Source organism: Lactuca saligna, chromosome 6 (genome assembly GCF_052625555.1).
Source record: "Lactuca saligna cultivar CGN05327 chromosome 6, ASM5262555v1, whole genome shotgun sequence".
NCBI lineage: Eukaryota > Viridiplantae > Streptophyta > Magnoliopsida > Asterales > Asteraceae > Lactuca > Lactuca saligna.
The window spans coordinates 2,175,920-2,195,664 of NC_136422.1; positions in this window are offsets into that span (position 1 = coordinate 2,175,920).

A 19,745-nucleotide genomic window follows, 5' to 3' on the forward strand; every position below is an offset into this window, starting at 1 on the left:
GTGGTTTTTCTTTTGTTTTCTTGTGTATCAAACCAGTTTGTCTACTTTGCGACGATCGAAACTCAAACACTAATAGTAAAGATTTTGTTAGCATGTCGAATAAACCATGAAAACAAGTGGATATATATATATATATATATATATATATATATATATATATATATATATATATATATATATATATATATATATATATATATATATATATATATAAAATGTCTTGCACAAACCAGAAAATACATAAAGATTCATTATTTATTTTAAACTCAGATCTAGACATTTTTAGTAAACCAAGTTAATGTGGCATTTTAATGATGATCACTTGGAAAAAAAATAAGCATTTGGAATGCAATTGACATGGTTTTGTATCGGACATAGATGATTCAACTCTGGGTGGGATATAGTTAGAAAAAGTTAAATCTAGTTAAGAAAAATAAATTAAGAAATCACTAAATAAGAAATGGAATGGATGGAAACATTTGATATATTTACTAAGCAGTTAACATATAAAATATAAGTTTTATATTAAAAAAGAATAAAGAACTATTATTAGGGGGAACATAGTGGTTTGTGGAATGGTAAACCACGCTACCTCCATTCAATAAATATATAAAAACACATATCAACCAAACTTTTACCAAATCTTATATTGTGACCTCATTTAATACCCATTTTACCAAGATCTATATGTAGTGGACGCTTGTTTTCTAAGTTGAAACTATACTTTTTTTCATACTATTATGTCACCTATACCACCTACCAACGGTTTTCATAGCTTCCAAAGATTTAGAAACCCATATATATCCAACATTGATTGTCGTTTCTTAATAATAATTGTTCAAAAATGAGATAGATTTGACCTTTATCTTTAGTTAATATTTGGAAATCAATGGAATAATGGTGTAAACTGTAAACCTTATTATGCTGATTAGCGTAGCCTTATGTTGATTTAGGAAGATGATGAGTATATAGACTTTCGTAAATGTGTAGAACTACACCTCTAGTCTAACCCATTGTGGACTGTGCCCGGCTGCTGTATAGAATATTTGGAAATTAATGTAATAATGATGTAAACCAAGACAAAACAATAGGTAAATGAGAAATTAAATATCATCTTATTATTGTTCCTATTTATCCTCATATCCATGTAAAATAATATTTATCCTCATATCCATGTAAAATAATAACAAGTGTTTTAATTTTTTTTTTTTTTTATTAAATGTGACACTTTTGAAAAACAAGCTCTAACTATCTATGCATTATTTACTTGCGTCTAAAGGTTATTCATTAGCTTGCCAACTTCTCATAGAATTTCTATCAAAATATTTGGTCTAAAACATTAAACAAAAGTTTCCAATGATGCAGTTTATGCTTAGCATGTTGTTCTTAAAATATGATGTATGCCTAATCTGTTAATGTACATGTATATGTTCTCGTTTCATGGGAAAATACTATCCGACATGGTATCAAAATGGTCAATGTCTTATAGATTTCGATTATCACTTTCTCTCTAAAATTTGCACCTCTTCCTTCTTTTTTCGAATTCTTTTGCTCCCCAAAACGCTACTAATGCTATTTCTTCCTTGCAACACTACTAATTGTCTAGTGCGTTGTCATGTACTCCATCAATGGAAAAACCCTATGGCAATACCATAGTTAAGCCTGCATACCTTTCATCCTTGACCTAGATCGTCTTTACTATGACACATAGTATATATTAAATGTGAGAAAAACGCCAAGTATGACACTGTTATATCAATAGTCTTAAAGTCAAAAGCGAACGTCAATTTGGTAAAAAAAAAACATATAAAGGGTTTTATTTTGTTTCCATTTCACAAACATAGTTAAACTCAATTTGCACAACAAATATGTATCAACAACATGAGAAGAATAGCTTTTTGATAGAGCATAGTGACTTTGTGGGTTATTCATTCTGGTTTCTTCAAGAGGTTTGAGTAAAAGGTAAAGATTGCAATTGGTTGATGATCAATTGTAACAGAGAGTTTTTTTTATCATAATTAAGAAACAACAATTAAATAGAAGAGTAAATTACATGAATGGTCCCTATGGTTAGGGGTAATTTGCGCGTTTAGTCCCTAACTTATTTTTTTAACTCGAAATGTCCTTACTGTTTGTTTTTGTTACGCGTTTGGTCCCTACTGTTTGTTTTTATTACGTGTTGGGTCCCTATTTTACCTAAAAGTACTATTATTTAAATAGAGAAAAATGATGTGGTGGATAAGATAAGGTGAAGGGGATGGGTTTGGGGGCGTATTTAGTTAAATATATTAAAAAATCAAGGGTAAAATAGTCTTTTTAAGTATGATAGAGACCAAGCACGTAACATAAACAAACAGTAAGGACCTTCCGAATTAGAAAAATAAGTTAGGAACCAAACGCGCAAATTACCCCAAACCATAAGGACCATTCATGTAATTTACTCTAAATAGAATTTAAAAGAACCACATTAATAATATGTGCTTGTTTGGGAAACTTTTGATTTCAAATCAAGTGACAAAGAAGGTTTGCTTCGTTTTGATTTTGATGAATTATCATTATTTTGGAGATTTGACTTGAAAATGAGAGCTCGTTGCAAAGAAATTTAGGATTGAGGTTTAGACTTTTAAAGTACGTACAAAGTGTTTGATGAAAATTCTCAAAGAGATCAATACTTTGTTTAACGATTCAAGAAACATGGGGTTGACTGAGATTTTAAAGGTTGTTGATTAAGGAGTGAAAAGTTGCAATTGGGTAGTAATCCATCTGATTTCACATAAGTTTTTTGATCAAGAAATAGGGGTTTTGATTTATTGGGGAACATAGATTCTGAAAGTAGCGAACTAGATGCAACTTGTTGTTGGATCATTCGATGTTTTAACAAGATTTGGTTGATCAAGAAAGAGGTGTTAAAGAACAAATAACTCGGTCAATTGAGTGAATAAATTAAGTTATTTGGTGGAAAAATTTTAACTGATCTTGGTTAGGGATTTAATAAAAAGTGTTTATTCAAATAATAATCGATATGTTTGTGGGAAAGACATGTCCATTGTGGGTCAAAATTAGGTTCAAGATGTAGGTATTGCTAAAGCAATAAAGAATAAGGTTTCTACCTACCAGGGAGAGACTTGTATGTATAGATGAGATAGTGTAATGGGAGAATAAATTTGAGACACGATTATTGTGATGATTTCAAAGGGTAGCGGTTATGGTCCTTTTTCGAGAGACATGTTGCTTTGAGTCAGGATGTCAGGTTTGTTAAGGGGCTAATGATCTAGAAAGAAGATTCTTCAAGTACGACCACATGTGGTGGTATCTTCAAGTGGGAGGAGGATGTGACTTTGAGATAATACTTAATAATGAAAAGTATGTTTTTCAAATTCATATGAAAATGGAAAAAGAAACTAGTCATAAGAATATTCAAGATATCATTAGGTCTTTAGTAATGAACTTCTATGATGGCTCTCAATGTGGGCCTAAGGGTGTTTGTTCTATAATTGCTTAATATATATATATATATATATATATATATATATATATATATCAATGTGGGCCTAAGGGTGTTTGTTCGTTAATTGCTTAATATATGTCCAAAAGAGAGTGTAACAACCATAATGCGGAGGTAGAAATTTTACCCTTTGAGTGTAATTTTGATTAAATAAGTCATTTTTTATTAATATTAATAAAAAATATATAAAAAAAATAAATCGGTTAATTAAAAATAATTAGTGTTTAGGTCAAAATTCAAGTTAAAGATCTTAAGGATGGAAGTTGACTTTTGATTATGGAAGATGATTTATGTCATTCACCTAAATTATTTAACAGTATTTTAGACTTATATTTTAGGAATATAAACTTTTCGGTTTGAAATAAAAATTAAGAGTCATTGTAGGATTAGATCAAAAATTAGAAAGTTAAAGGAACAATCTTGGCAAAACTGAACATTTAAGAATTTAAAGAAGAGAAGGAAACCTAATATTGTATAGATATCGTGAAAATGGGAGTGAAATTAAAGTTCAACTTAAGTTCGAACACTAAATCATCAAATTAAAGCTTGTAAGATAGTAAATCATTCCATATCTGATATCATCAAACCTTTAACTAAAGAGTAATTCTATGATTCAATGAATTTAGTATGGAGTTCTCATGTTCTAATGCTTGACAAGAGTTCACCTCTGATGACAAAGTTAAGTTATAAATATTTAATGGGCGAATTTTAGAACCAGATATTCATGAATATCAACATATTAATATGAGTTTGATTTTGATCATCAATTACACTTAGTAGTGTGATGTGTATATAGCTTTTATAGTTCTAAATTAAAATCATGGTGTTTAATCCATCAAATGTTGTTAAAAGTTAGTTCATGGTGTTTTAATGGATTTGTATCCCCTAAATTTGACAAATCACACATGGTATTATTGGATTTTATATTTCATCAGGTTAATAAGGTTTTAATGTGTTTAGGAGTTAATTTTTATCATTCTTAGTGCACATCATAAGTGGAAACCAAATCTAGTGGTTAACTTTAAAGTTTTAAGGCTTAAAAGTGCAATTAAAAATTAAGTTGATCTCTTTTATCCATGATTTGATCAATTTAATGATGTCATATGAATGTTACTTTATTATTAAATTGTGTTCAAAATCACTAAAGTTGCTTTTAAAAGAGTGTGGAGTTGAATTTGACGAAGTAGGGTTTAGCATTTATACGAGGTATGTAATTTCCTTTAGAAAACTACATGGGTTGTATAATGGTCTACCCAAAATCTTGAACTTATCATAACTTGACCTTATAGTATTATTTAATTGTTTGGTTTCTTCCATTGCTTCCACATGGATACATTATGAGCACTTAAGAGTTGAAACAAGTTAGCTACACCTGATCTCACATCGGTTGGGAAAGAGAACTAACCCTTCCTTAAAAGGGGTGTGGATACCTTCTCTGTCACAACGTATTTTAAAGTCGTGAGGGCAGCAGATCCTATAAGAACTCTACAGTTTAGTGTGCCCGGACGAGAGCAATCCAGTGATGGGTGACCTATTGGGAAGTTTTGACGCCGGGAGCCCAAATTAGACAATATTGTGAAACGTGTCGGGAGGGAGGTTACATTAGGGTTTCCTTATAGCTATAAATAAGAACCTTGGGTCAACAATTTAGATGATCTCTTTTGCCTAGAGAAATCTGATTTTCTTATTGCCTCTCACCTCTCTCCTCACTTGTCTTTTAGTTTTATAGTTTGGGTGTGAGTCATTAGAGGAATCATCATTTTGGTGTAAAGCTTTCTAAGACCAACAACTACAAGGGATTGAAGTGATTTGTTTGCTAAAATAAATCTAAGGTATGTAACCCTAATGCTTGTATTTTTATTATACTATCATTTCATTAGGGACCATGTCAATTTTAGTTGTTCATTGTATGTTACATTCAAAGTGTTATGACATATTGCATTTAGGTTGTATGTATCCTTAAATGTTAAGTGAAATTATGTAAGCACATAGTTTTGTAACCTATAAACTCATTAGTGGTATCAGAGTCTTGGTGTGCCTAACATTGATTATACATGACATGAACTAAACAAAATAAAATTTTCAAAAAATCTCTTTGTCACATCGTGACACATTGTCTATCACGACATGACTCCAACTCAAAACCGAATTTTGGGTTTTTGTGCCTAATCTGATTTGTGTGGTTATTTTTTTGTTATTATATGGTTTTAATTCAATAAAAATCCAAATTTTGAATGGCTTAAATAATTAAAAAAAAAAAAAAAACCCTAAATGAGATAATCTTGAATAAATAATATTTAATTTTAAGATTAATTAAATTGAATTATCCTTATGGATTTAATAATAAATTAATTATAAGATTAATTAAAAGATAATTATAAATTCATGATAGGTTTAAATTGATTAATTAGTTATATGATTAATTTAGATAATAAATATTTAAACCTTGTGTTTTCAAAAGTTTTAAAATACACCATATACAGATGTAAAATGTATAAATATTATACGTATAAGAATAATCAATCGAATCAATAGTAGGCCTAATTCACGGAGTCATGCTATAAGAGGGGTATAAGGAAACGACCTATAAAATGATTGTTGAGTAGGTATCATTTTCACCCACCTCTCCTTTGTGTGGTGGAGGGTCATTAGCCAAATAGGTTTGATAGGACATAAAATATTAAAAGTATAATCTATAAAGTACTAGAACATTCTTTTAAAATCTCACTCTAGTTACTTTAGGAAAATATGAAATTGTATGCTAATCCATGAAAATGCACATCATTTCTTTATAAGTCATTAGTCGAGCGTGTGTAGTTAACTGACACACTAATGTGGGACTATAAACATGAAATGATGAAAAAACTCGTCTTGATGATTGTTGATGGAGAGTGTGTGGTTAACTGACACATCAATAGGAGATTATAAATCGACTGGCAATGTTTGAGGGGGGGAAGGGGGGGTTGCATTGTTATTCATATCTTAATTGTGATCCTCGGCATCCCGATCACAATTGGTAAGAGCATAATCCGAGATTAAACATGTAATTGATGTTTCAAAGAAAATCTCAAAATATTTAGGAGTTTCATTTAACTGAAATTGGTGAAATGGTTCTACCTACCTAAAATAGTTTCATGATATGACTACATCATCTCTCTTCATATTACAGAATGAAAATATGGATCCTAGCCTTAGTTTAAAATTTTGGGTTAATAATTAAGGATTTAAATCAACTAACTTGAATTCTCTCTTTTCCCACTTGTAAGATGTCAAATCAAGATAGAATTGGTCTTCCTCGTTCTTATGGAAATAATTTACCTCAATCTTCTAAAGATAATCTTCCATATCCGAGTCAATGTAAAATTGTCTTCCCTTCCTTAAGAAATGATGAAATTGGACATCGTCTCTCTTCAACTCTTCCACCTCCTCCTCATGTGACTCTCCCAATGTCATGTTTTCCTCAAGTTGAAAGATATGAAACTACTCAAGCCCTTTTGGCATGTAAACACAAATATGGAAATTATGTGTATGTGTATGTTTTGAAAATGAAATCGTACATTGACAAATTGGAAAGAATGGGTGTCGTATTCCCAAATGAGAAATCCATTGATTTTGTTGTTATCTCACTTCCCAAGTCATATGGTCAGTTCCTTGAGAACTTTCATATGGAGAATCTCGATGTGACCCTAACTGAACTGACTGAGATGTTGATAGCTGCTGAAGCATGACATCCCCATTTTCACGGCCAGAAAAGACCGATTTTGTTTATGCTTTATAAAAATCAGAGTACCTCTTTTAATAAAAATGTTGCGGAATTTGTTCCCAGTAAAACATGATAAATACGTTATCAAATCATTTCTGAAGAAAAGTATTTTTAATTCATTTTAAAACATTTGGGATGTCATCGTCAACACAGAAACATAACCATAAACAGAACTTACATTTATTTACACTAGTGATCTACATCTCTTTAATCTTTCAGTGTAATGTAACTTCATCTTAACATCTATAATATAAATAAACTGAGTGGGTTAGGTTGGGAAACCTGGTGAGTACATAGGGTTTTCAACCCACAATAATATAATTATTATGTTTAAACAATCAAATAATCAACCCAATTACCCATCCCCATTATCTTCTTTACACTTAAGGATCTATCCTAAGAGTCATCTATCCCGCATTCGTTCATTCTGGAGTCTATTGCTTCAGAGTTATAGGACTGGAACTAAATCCATAGTTGTCAATGATCGTTCGTAAAGCACTAATTCCATAGTTGTTGGGTACTAAATCCACAGCTACCAGTGTTTATCTAATAGGTACTAAGTCCATAGCTACCGATTCCTAATAGGTACAAAGTCCATAGCTACCAGTGTTTGTCCAATAGGCACTAAGTCCATAGCTGCCAATGTTATTTGTTAGGCACTAAGTCTATAGCTGCCAATGTTTACTCACATCATCTTTTATCTCTCATCATTCATCTACTCATCTCATACCCAACATACTTGTATATTTAAAATACGTATACAGTTCAAATCATTTAAAACATGTATAAAAAAACGTTCATCCAGCATAGACAGCAATTATTCAGATAATATGCACACATAGCACGTAGTTTATATAAAATAATTCATATTTATGTGTAAGATGAAAGTAACTATGCACTCACGTGGGAAGATGGTGACTCGGTACTCGGACAATGCTTCGTTTACTTTAAAATAATTTCCTTCAACGAAACCTAGTATTATTACCACTAGATTTTAATCTAATATCTACGGTGACTAATTATTAGTCTTATTATTATTATTATTATTATTATTATTATTATTATTATTATTATTATTATTATTATTATTATATAAGCGTTTAAACAATACTTTCCAACCACTATGTACAGACATGGGCCAGACATAAAACACTGGAGGGCGGGACCATTTTAGCGTATAGCACTTCTGAAATCCAACAACCCTATGCAGCCCTTTAAACCAGATTCCCCGTACCACGAGTAGTTAAAAAGATATTATAACGACACTTATATAAGTCATAATAATAGCTCAAATATTTATTATAAATTTATAATAACAATACTAATTTTAAATATAAACTGTATTTAAAATAGGGTAAGCATAACTTACTTACAAGGGGATTTTAGCTAGGAGTCGGGCTCTGCAGGGGCAGAACTTCGTCGCTGAATCTTTCTAAGAAAGATTCGTGCAGCGCTTCAGCTCTCACCTTACTATACTAAAACTACAGAAAGAGAAGTCGAATCACAAGGGACCGAAATGCTCGGGGGATAAGGAGAGAAAGACTCTTGAATCAAGAGAATGGTGCAAGAAATATGAGAGCCCAAGGCTCTTATTTATACTAATTAAAATTTCAAAAACTATCATCCATAATTACTTAATGACCTTTTAGTTATATAAACAACTAAACACCCTTTATAATGCTATTTTAAATAGATTTAACGATATTTGTACTAAACTAATGTCGAAAGAACTCAACATTAGTCTTATAATGACCGCATCGTCGATACCTTTCTAATGATATATACATACGTATATATATGTGTACGTATATATGATTTATACTTTATTTTAATACGTAAATATGCTATTATAATTTGTAACTCGTTCATAGAAACTCATTTTTGACGTTATTTATATCCATGCGTAGGTGGCGAAGTACTTTACAACTTTCGTTTAGACTCCGTCGGCTAATTTTGACTTTATTTTTAAAGTTATATTTTTAACAGGCCGGGACAGGATTGGTTCGTTAAAATCTCATAACTTCTTCATCCGATGTCCATTTTCGTCTGTCTTTTTATCGTTACGCTACTAATAATGAGATCTTCGATTCTCGTTTAGGTTGTGTCGGCTAAAAACCGCTCGATATAATATTCAAATTTCGGGTTGTACATGGCTAATCCGAAACTTCGAAAAATCATAACTTCCTCATACGAAGTCAGATTTGGGCGTTCTTTTTATGTACGCTTTCGGTTTAACGTATTCTACGACTTTCGTTTGGATCACTAAGGCTAAATCTCTCTCTATCGTAAATTCACTATTTACTTTTCCTGGTATCGTGTCGGTTCCGTCGCGAAACTTCAACAAGTCATAATTTCTTCGTTATAACTCGGATTTTGGCGGTCTTTATATGTACAAAAACCTTGTAACATATACTACAACTTGGTTAAGATTATTTATTCTATATAATATTCTGCCGAAAATTCATTTTTGATACTTATTGCCTCTAAATTGACTATCCCGGATCTACGGGCGTTACATGAAGTAGAAATTCTTAAGCACATAACTGAAGCAGAAATTCTTATAGAATCTAATCCCAATTCTATGGAAATTGACAACGGTAAAATTTATGATCAATAAAAAATTTCTCTTCCCAATGTTACATCAAAAACCACCACTTGATCAGTTAAAAAAGGGGTGGGGTTTTGATTTATTACTTACTTCCGTGATACAAAGAAAGAATAAGAAGGAAGAATGGTGGTTTCGATTTCAAAATTGATCAGATCTATATATATATATATATATATATATATATATATATATATATATATATATATATATATATATATATATATATATATATATATATATATGAAGAAGAAATTCACCGTCTCATCGTGGTGCCAGCACGAAGAGGTAGGTGGCGAGATGTCATCGGTTGTTTGGGATCAATTGTGACGCCGGTGGTTTAGGTCATGAAAGGAAGAAGGAAAGTTTGGGGAGGTTATTTATTCTTTTTTTCTTTTACTTAAAAATAATTTAATTAAATTAGATGAAATGATATGAAATAAATTAAAATTGGTATAAATGTCGTTTTATATGTGTAATGGACCAAACACGGTAGATATTAAAACATTGAGACTTTCCATGAGACTTAAAAAGTTAGAGACTAAATTTGATGTTTCTAAAAACTACAGGGAACATTTATAAAGATTACTTTTTATCATTAATATATATATATTATTGGGTTGTGTTGGTGGAAAACTCAATGAAGAGATAGTGGGTTGTGGGTGAGGAGATAAAGATATATCGGGTCTATTAATTTTTTTAATTATAAAAAAATTAATACATAAATAAGAAAAAAAAAAGTAAAATATAAATTAAAAACGGCACAATAGTCTTTTGAGGTCAGACAATGAGCAAACGTACAACATAAATAAACAGTATGTATCATCTGAGTTAAGAAATAAATTAGGGACTAAACACAAAAAAGTTTCCCAAACCACAAGGACCATTCGTGTAATTTACTCTTACCTTTTCGGTTGGTTCACATCTGGGTAACTATCTTTTTTTGTACACATCTAGATAACGAAATTTTTGGAAGTGTTCACATATAATCATTATGACCGGATATAACCTGCTACCGCCGGTCATATGTGAACACTTTCAAAAAGTTTGTTACCTAGATATATACAAAAAAAGATAGTTACCCAGATATGAACAAACCAAAAAGTTCATTACCTTAAGAAGTCTATTTCCCTATTTACTTTAATACTGCAACTCAAAAGAAAAGATTGTTTCTTTTTACGTTTTTTTTTCATAGTCCAAAAGCTCTAGTGTCAATATTTGGTGGATGATCTTGTACAGTTATCTTACTAGATTATGACCCGCATTAAACGCGGGGAACACAAAATACAAATTTATATAGATATTACAAAATAATTATAAAAAAACATGGTTATTGGTATTATTGAAATGTGTAGAAATTACACTAAAATAGGTAAATATATATAACGTTGAAGGACCTCTTTATAGACAATATTTTTTGTTTTATTAGTTCAATGACATTGCTTGTCGCATATAAGTATCTTCAAACATTTTTTATTTGTGATACGGAAAACAATTATATACGACCAATCATGTGTGAAAATGGGTCTAAACAAGTATAATCCAACATTTGACAATGTACTTTCAAAATATATTGTTATTTTATAGCTATATTGCGAAATATAACTGTTTATTTAAAAAAATAGTAATTTATTTATGTTCCTTCAAAATGAACCACATAAACCCCCCCCCCCCAAAAAAAAAAAAAAAAAAAAAAAAAAAAAAAAAAACTATAACCAATAAATCTGCAACGAAACTAATCACCCCCTTCCACTTCATCTCTAATATCAGGTCCTTTTTTCCTTAATTTGAGTTGTTGTCACTATCATCGACAATGTTAAGATTCATTAATGACTTCTTTTTTATTTTAGGGATAACTATGACATAAATCATTTATCAGGTCGATCATTTATGTTTATATCTTCGTTTTTTTTTTTTATTTTGATATGCCTTCTTCGGTTTACCACCATCTTTTTTTTTTTCAGAATCCTTTTTTTTTATGAAATAACATTTTTTTTGTGAAATTCGTTCTACGTTTTTTAGTATGTGTAGGTACGTTGATTTTTTTTGAAGTAAAGAAAGTAGGGTTTTTGTTCAATGTTGGTTCCAAGGTTTGGTTCTTATTTTTTGTGATTTTTCATAATCCATTGTGTTTTATTTTCCATCTTTATCTACAATCTTTAAGTATAGAACATTTTATTCATATATTCATTCACTATAGAGTTTAATAAAGGAAAAGTGAAACACCCCCTTAGTTTTATTTACTTTGCAGATCATCGAGCCTCCATGTAAAGCTTACAACAATGAGCAAACGTACAACATAAATAAACAATATGTATCATCTGAGTTAAGAAATAAATTAGGGACTAAACACACAAATTTCCCAAACCACAAGGATCATTCGTGTTATTTACTCTTACCTTTTCGGTTTGTTCACATCTGGGTAACTATCTTTTTTTGTACACATCTAGATAACGAACTTTTTGGAAGTGTTCACATATAACCATTATGACCGGATATAACCTGCTACCGCCGGTCATATGTGAACACTTTCAAAAAGTTTGTTGCTTAGATATGTACAAAAAAAATAGATAGTTACCCAGATATGAACAAACCGAAAAGTTCATTACCTTAAGAAGTCTTTTTCCCTATTTACTTTAATACTGCAACTGAAAAGAAAAGATTGTTTCTTTTTACGTTTTTTTTCATATTCCAAAAGCTCTAGTATCAATATTTGGTGGATGATCTTGTACAGTTATCTTATTGGCTTTTTACTTCTAGGAAATAAGGAAGTGAAGCTCGCATGCATTATCTTGTGATTATGATTGTGATTGTGACTGTTCCCATGAATTAGGGTAAATTTTAAAGATTCAATACCCATCATAAACTAAGAGGTTGTTTGTTTTTTATGCGAAGATCTGCACAATCACTTTTGTCTGCGCCGCACTGACATATGCCCTCGCAGAGTGTTTGTTTTTTGGAAGTGCGCAGATCAAAAAACATCTACGCGAGGTCTTCCTGACCCAGACATGGACCACTGTTTTCAAAGGTCTTCATGCCTCATTTTTACCTTAAAAAATAAAAATAAAAATCCACTAATTTTTTTTCCTTTATCTTTTTATGGAAAATGCATTTTTAATATTTATAACGTGAAATTAAGTTTGAAAAATTAATTTATTTCAAGAGCTGCAGACGTTAAAAACAAACGGTCTTTTTATTGCAGACTGCAGACATTTGGTCCACCTCTTCTGCCACAAAGGCTTGCAGATGTGGTCCGCAGACTGCAGACATTTTGACTTCAAAAAAACAAACAACACCTTAGTCTCTATTTACAATACCAATCACTCCAAAGTGTAATCCAAATCCTTTTGAGTATACTCCTAACAAACAATTTGATGCGATTTTCTATTCTAATTAATCCATGGCAAGTCTTTGATGCTTATTTTCTCTGACTTGATATTTAATTGTGGGTAAATGGCACAAAAAAACACTCATTTTACACAGAAATTCGATTTTGACATCGTGTTTTTGTTGTGTCAATTTTGACACTGTGTTTTCCAATTTGTTACAATTCTGTCCACTTGACCGGTTAACCAGGTTAAATGCTGACGTGGTATGATGACTTGTCAGTTTTGATGATGTGGCATGCTAACGTGTCAAAATTGAATTTTTTTCTCACAAAAAACACTAAGTTTTCATTTATTTATTTTTTTCGATTTTGACACTAAGTTTAATTTTTTCTTTCAACTTTAACACTATGTTTTTTTGTTCCAAACTGAACATCATTTTTTCCAATTTTGTTCAATGTTGACAATTTTCTATTTGAAACCGTATAAATATTTTTTTAATATATTTAAACCGTATAAATATGTTTTTTTTTCATTTAAAAACCATAGTTTTGTATAAATACATATTATTTTTTTACACTCAAACCATATTTTTATGTATAAATATGTATTAGTTATATAAAAACTTGTATTTTGTATTAAATATGCAACTTTAAAATGTGTTTCGAGGTTTGGAGGCATGTAGTCGATCAAAACTCGGACATCAAATTTGCAACCCATCAAATTTTTACATCTTATTAGAAGCTTATGGTTAGTTTGATTCTCATGATATAACTAATGCTTTAAATGTAAGAAAAAAACACCTTGTATTTAAATAAATATGTGCTTTTTAAACGAAAAAAATATGTTTATATGGTTTAAAATGTAATAAAAAAATATGTTTATACGGTTTCAAATGGAAAATAGATAAAATTGAACAAATTTTGATAAATGATATTCGATTGGAACAAAAAAAAACATAGTGTCAAAATTGAAATAAAAAATTAAACTTAGTGTCAAAATCGAAAAAAGTGAAAACTCAGTGTTTTTTGTGGGAAAAAATCAATTTTGACACGTCAGCATGCCACATCATCAAAACTGACACGTCATCATGCCACATCAGCATGTAACCTGGTTAACCGGTCAAGTGGTCAGAATTGTAACAAATTAGAAAACACAGTATCAAAATTGACACAAAAAAAACACGATATCAAAATCGAATTTCTATGTAAAAAAAATGTTTTTTGTATCATTTACCCTTTAATTGCTTGCAACATTATTTTCAAATGGATAATGAATTCCAATATACAAATGCTTGAAAGTAAAATTATTGGAAGTTTTCTCCCTCTTTTTCAAAAAGAGTATGAACTTTTGTGAACTCAATTGTTTATTTAGTAGTAATATCATGAAATTAGTTATAAATTTTGGTAATTCTGACATATTTTTCTTAATTTTCTAAAATCAATAATAAACTTTTGTGTTTTGGACTTGTTTAATTCCCTAAATGTCCATGCTTATGAATGGTGATAATCAGGTGATGACTATTGGTGATGGAGAAAACAATGTTGAGATGATCAAACTGTCCTCTTTAGGCATAGCTCTCAATAATGATAGCAAGAAGAAAAATTTTGTATCTAACGTTATTGGTTCCAGCAATGACGAATATGAAGTTGATGATGTTATCTACGTGTACGCATTTTAGGCCACGCATACATTTCTTCTCAAAGATTCGAAAATTGGAAACCTATAAAACTAATGGAAGTAATAGTATATATTATGCAAATTGAAAAAGGAGTGGGAAATTATTTGTTTTTGACCAAAAGATTGTATAAATATGGCGCCAAGTAGACCACTTTTTGATCTAGTCCACAAATTATATCTAAGATCATAACTTTCTCGCTTCTTCTTCTTATATCTTAATACTCTTTAATTTTTTGTGAAAAAGCTTAAATAACATTTAATATAAGCTTCTTGGAATCTATTTGAAATTGATCATTTCTTTCAATTTTGCAAATTCTATTTGATTCGGAGTTTTTCGATCAAGATCTTTTATTGATTAGATGCTCATCACATTTGTGTCCCGTTTTTTATTGGTTAAATGATTCACTTTTAAACTTATTCAGATCTACACGTCTATTCGAGTGTTCACTTTTTTCTGATTTTTGTTAAGAAAGGTTGGTTGCAGAGTAATTATTTGCTCTTGAATTGGTTTGTCCTCGATAGTTGAAGTTGAATAATGAAACGTCAATTTGCTATCGCTCTTGTCTCCACCCTTATATCAAAACAAAATTTTGTCCCAGTTAAATGGACATCTTTTAATCAGAACCAATTTGATTCTTCAATCAATTGTAAAATCTTCTCTTCAATTCCCAAAATTTAGCTTTTTTCCCTTTTTTTGTAATTATCTCTTTTTTGGTGTGTTGATAAATTCTTTCCTCTGGTTTTACTGGCTTTACGAGTAAAATGGTTATTTTATAGATTTTTGGATTAAATATAGTAAAAATCAGAAAGCCCAAGTCCATGTTTGTAATTTTCTCATTTCTTAATGTTTTTTTGTTAAATTCTTTCATGGAGTTTCAGTTATGTAGGAAAGTTATGCATGTTACACTTCCAACATTGATATATTATGTTAACTTAAGAATGTTATAAAAATTTGTGTTTGCGTTATTATCATTTTAGAAATGTCATAACATTACAAATTTCAATCAATCCTTTACAGATTTTGTTAAACTTATTCGAACAATGGCGTGGTGGGTTTTTACTAATAAATTATAATAGTCGATTGTAGAAAGTAAGTTTCAAAACTCCAGCGAGTATTGCATAAGCATTGCATTTTATCAAAATAAAGTTTTACTTAAAATAGTTGTATTATGATTGAAAATTGGATTTTATTGACAATAAAATGCCAAATTTTTCATAAGCAAAGCGAGTCGTAAGAGGATCCGAAACAGCCACCAGAAGTCTATGGCCACCCGGATTCACCAATACAATTTACACACTTCGTCAAGCCCAAAAAAACTGCCCGGCAATTCGGTGAAGTAGGCCCAATGTCCGGTACCCAAAGTAACAGCGAAAGTTTGTGCCAAAGCAGCCCTCATGAAAAATATCCTTTTAGCACAAATTTTACTTCGTTTTAATCTTTTTTATTTTGCACAAAATCGTAAACAAAATTCATTCCAATCTACTGGTACAAACATTGCATCCAAATTCGATGCATAATTCATCCATGTTTTTTACTAAAAATTTATTTATTTTCCCTTCGAATCCTAACATCAATTTTCCTTTAAATTGGTGGCTTTCCAAACATGATTATTACGCAAACTTTAATTCAAAAATATTATATAACGTATTCAGCCATCAACATATAATCTCTTTTAGAGTTTGCAAGGAGATGATGCATTGGTTCGTTGTCATAACTTGGATTAACGTCATAAAAACCCTTAAGTTTTTATAAAATGTTTGGTTTATTATTATTATTATTATTATTCTTTCAGTGGTATACATTATATATTAGATATCGGACCAAGAGAATAATAACGATTTCAGCGAAGTGGTAAACATGTCGTTTTGTGTATGTCTAACGTTTTTAAACTAAGTGAAACCACAATGCCCAACTCAATGCTCACGTGGTGCACGTCAGACGAAGATTCCGCACCCGCCAATAATGCTACCGGTTGTGACCGGCTAAACTTGCTAAAAGGAAAAAAAAAAAACAAACAAACAAACAAGTTCAACAAAATCTGAGGCATTATTGAACCTAAAACTCTTCAAAAGGTAAATCAAAATATTTTCTGAAAACTAAAAAGGTTTTATGTCTTTTGCCCTCCAAACTTGCCTAAAACAGGTTGATTTTCATCTCCTTTTCCAATTTGTTTTTCACTGTTTTTGCAGAATACAAAATGGTTTGCTTCTCATTCTAATGGAGGTGTTTAAGAACCGATACTACGTAAAACTATTGGATAATTATGTGTGTTTGTTTGGAAAAATATGTTTGTTATTCAAAAAAAATATTTAAAAATAATAATTTTAAAGTACTTGGTTTAATATTTTTTTCTATAAATTTTCAAATATTTTTTTTTGTAACATCTCAAAAACGTCAATAAAATTATTTATTTTAAACCATTGAGTCATACTACCAATTGTTTCAAAACCAAACAAAATAAAATGTATTTTCAAACATCATAGTATATCAAAAGTAATCAATGCAAAAAAGCAACAGAGAATGTAGTGCCATCAAGTCGGGCTATTCCCCGAACTTGAAGTACCTGAAAATGTTTAAACCACAAAACTGTAAGCACAAAGCTTAGTGAGTTCTCCAAAATACCACATATAATACATAAGATAGAGAATGATATGGGTCATCCTTAGTCTTACTGTCACTACTAGCCATGAGCCAATCATGGTCTTTCCTTGCCAAATCCTGATCTTATGTACAAGTGCCAAGAGCCACCTCCCGCTCTTCCTTGTAAGCATTACAAAGACAACTAGCAACATACATATAACTATCGGGGCCATGATCTTGGTCTTGCATACAATTGCCAGGAGCCACCACCTTGTCTTTCATCCATATGCCAGGGACCACCACCTGGTCTTCCATGCAAGTATCACTAAGACAACTAGCATCCTACATAGTATAGTGAGAAGACTCACCTGACTCACGAACTCAACAAAACCACAACTCGAAGCCATGCAATCCTATGCAAAAGGACACCTAACAAATCATACAAGGTCTAACCTTAGCCTATAGCTTAAATCTAGCAATTCGTCCAAAAGTCAACAGTCAAAGTCAAAGTAAACAGGCAACAATATCAATAGTTGACCCTCATGTCATGACTAACCCTTGGTCACCTCATGAGAATGCACTCAAACCAATTCCAACTCGATCTCACTCCAACTCAGCAAACTCAGTCACGGACAACTCACTCAGCAGACACAATGACGTGAACCCTCATTGGCCACGTCGTGAACACAACAGAACAAGATAGTCGAGGTATCCACCCTCGTCACATTGTGACACCCTATATGTCACATCATGACCATCGTATGAGGCAAAATCTTAATGGTTTGAGACCTTAATCCATTAAGTCTTCAACTCTAATTTTCTAGATAGCTTTAAGGGACTCCATAGGTTCATAAAAATGACAACTTTATGGACATTCATACCCCATGCATGTCCTCCACCCAATCTAGGTTAAAAGGTAAGAATGTGGCATGATTCTCATGCAAGGCTTACAAACTACATCCAATTCTTAAATCAACAAGATATGATGCTCTAAGGACTCTGGAGGACCATAAAGTTGCCAACTTTAGTCCATCAATTTACAAAAATCAAAACCATGAACTAAAAGGATTAAAACAACTTATATCTAAAAGAATAAACCATAAAGGTAGAAGCTTGAATCCTTACAAATGGTCAATAAGGTGATATCAAAGATGAGAAGTTATTTTGTAACACTCTATTCCGAATTGACTCCTAGTCTGAGGTAGTGGCTCAAAGGTAGGTCATTATATGGATTGTGGCTCTTGGTAAGGTAAGATCTAGCCCCTTTTGGGTGTGGGTGATGTATTAGAAGTGATCCGGGTGTTCGGTTCGTGTTTCAGAGCTTAGGGTATATTGGTAAAGTGGCAGTTCGAGTTTTTGTGTAAAATAGATTCTTTTCGGAAGGTCTTAAGAAAGGTTTGAGTTGTTAGAAGTGTAGATCTTCTCGTCACCTTTTCGTGGATATAAGGATCGTCAAGATCGGTCTTACAACGAAGAAGTTATGGCCTTCAGAAGTTTCATGGTTTGCAGGCTTAGCCGAGTACACGGGGCATACACAAAGTGTACGCGGGCGTACTAGCAAAGAAGGTAATACGCTAGGCGTACCCTGGAGTACGTTGAGCATACTGACTGGGAGGATCGCGAAAGTTCCCCGGAGTACGTTGGGCGTACTCCAGTCAGATTAGAACCCTATTTTAGGGTCTTGGACCCTATTTAAACTCCTTATCTCTTAACCTAACCCTAATATCTTCAGCATCCACCCCTCTAAACCCTATAAATCGTCTTATACCATTCATGGTGGCATTTTGAGCTTATGGAGTCCATTTTTGGGGTGTTTGGCCCATTTTCAAGAAGGTGGAGTTAGATGCACAGATGGAGATTAAGAAGAAGCTTATGGATCTAGCTTTTGAGGCTCATTTTCATCTTGATGAAGGTATAAAGCTCTAAACTTGACCATTGAATGCTTAGATCTATTATGTTGAGTTTTTGGATCTTATTGTCCCAAGAATGGAGCTTTATGGTTCCAAATCTGTTTTTAGGCTTGGGGTTGCCACCTTTGATGCTATTTGAGTCCCTAAGGCATAAAGTTGCCATCTTGGTGATCTTAATGGGTTCATGCTTGAGTTAGGGTGACTTTTATGGAAGTAGAATGCCATTTTTGGATTTTGGGTTTGTTTGGCACATGCAAAGTCACCAAGTCAGTGACTTTATGGGTTTAGACGTTAAGTATAGCTCAGATCTGTGATTTGGGCTTGTTGGAACAAGTATTAAGCACTTAATGGATGTTGTGCATGAGCTGTTTGTAT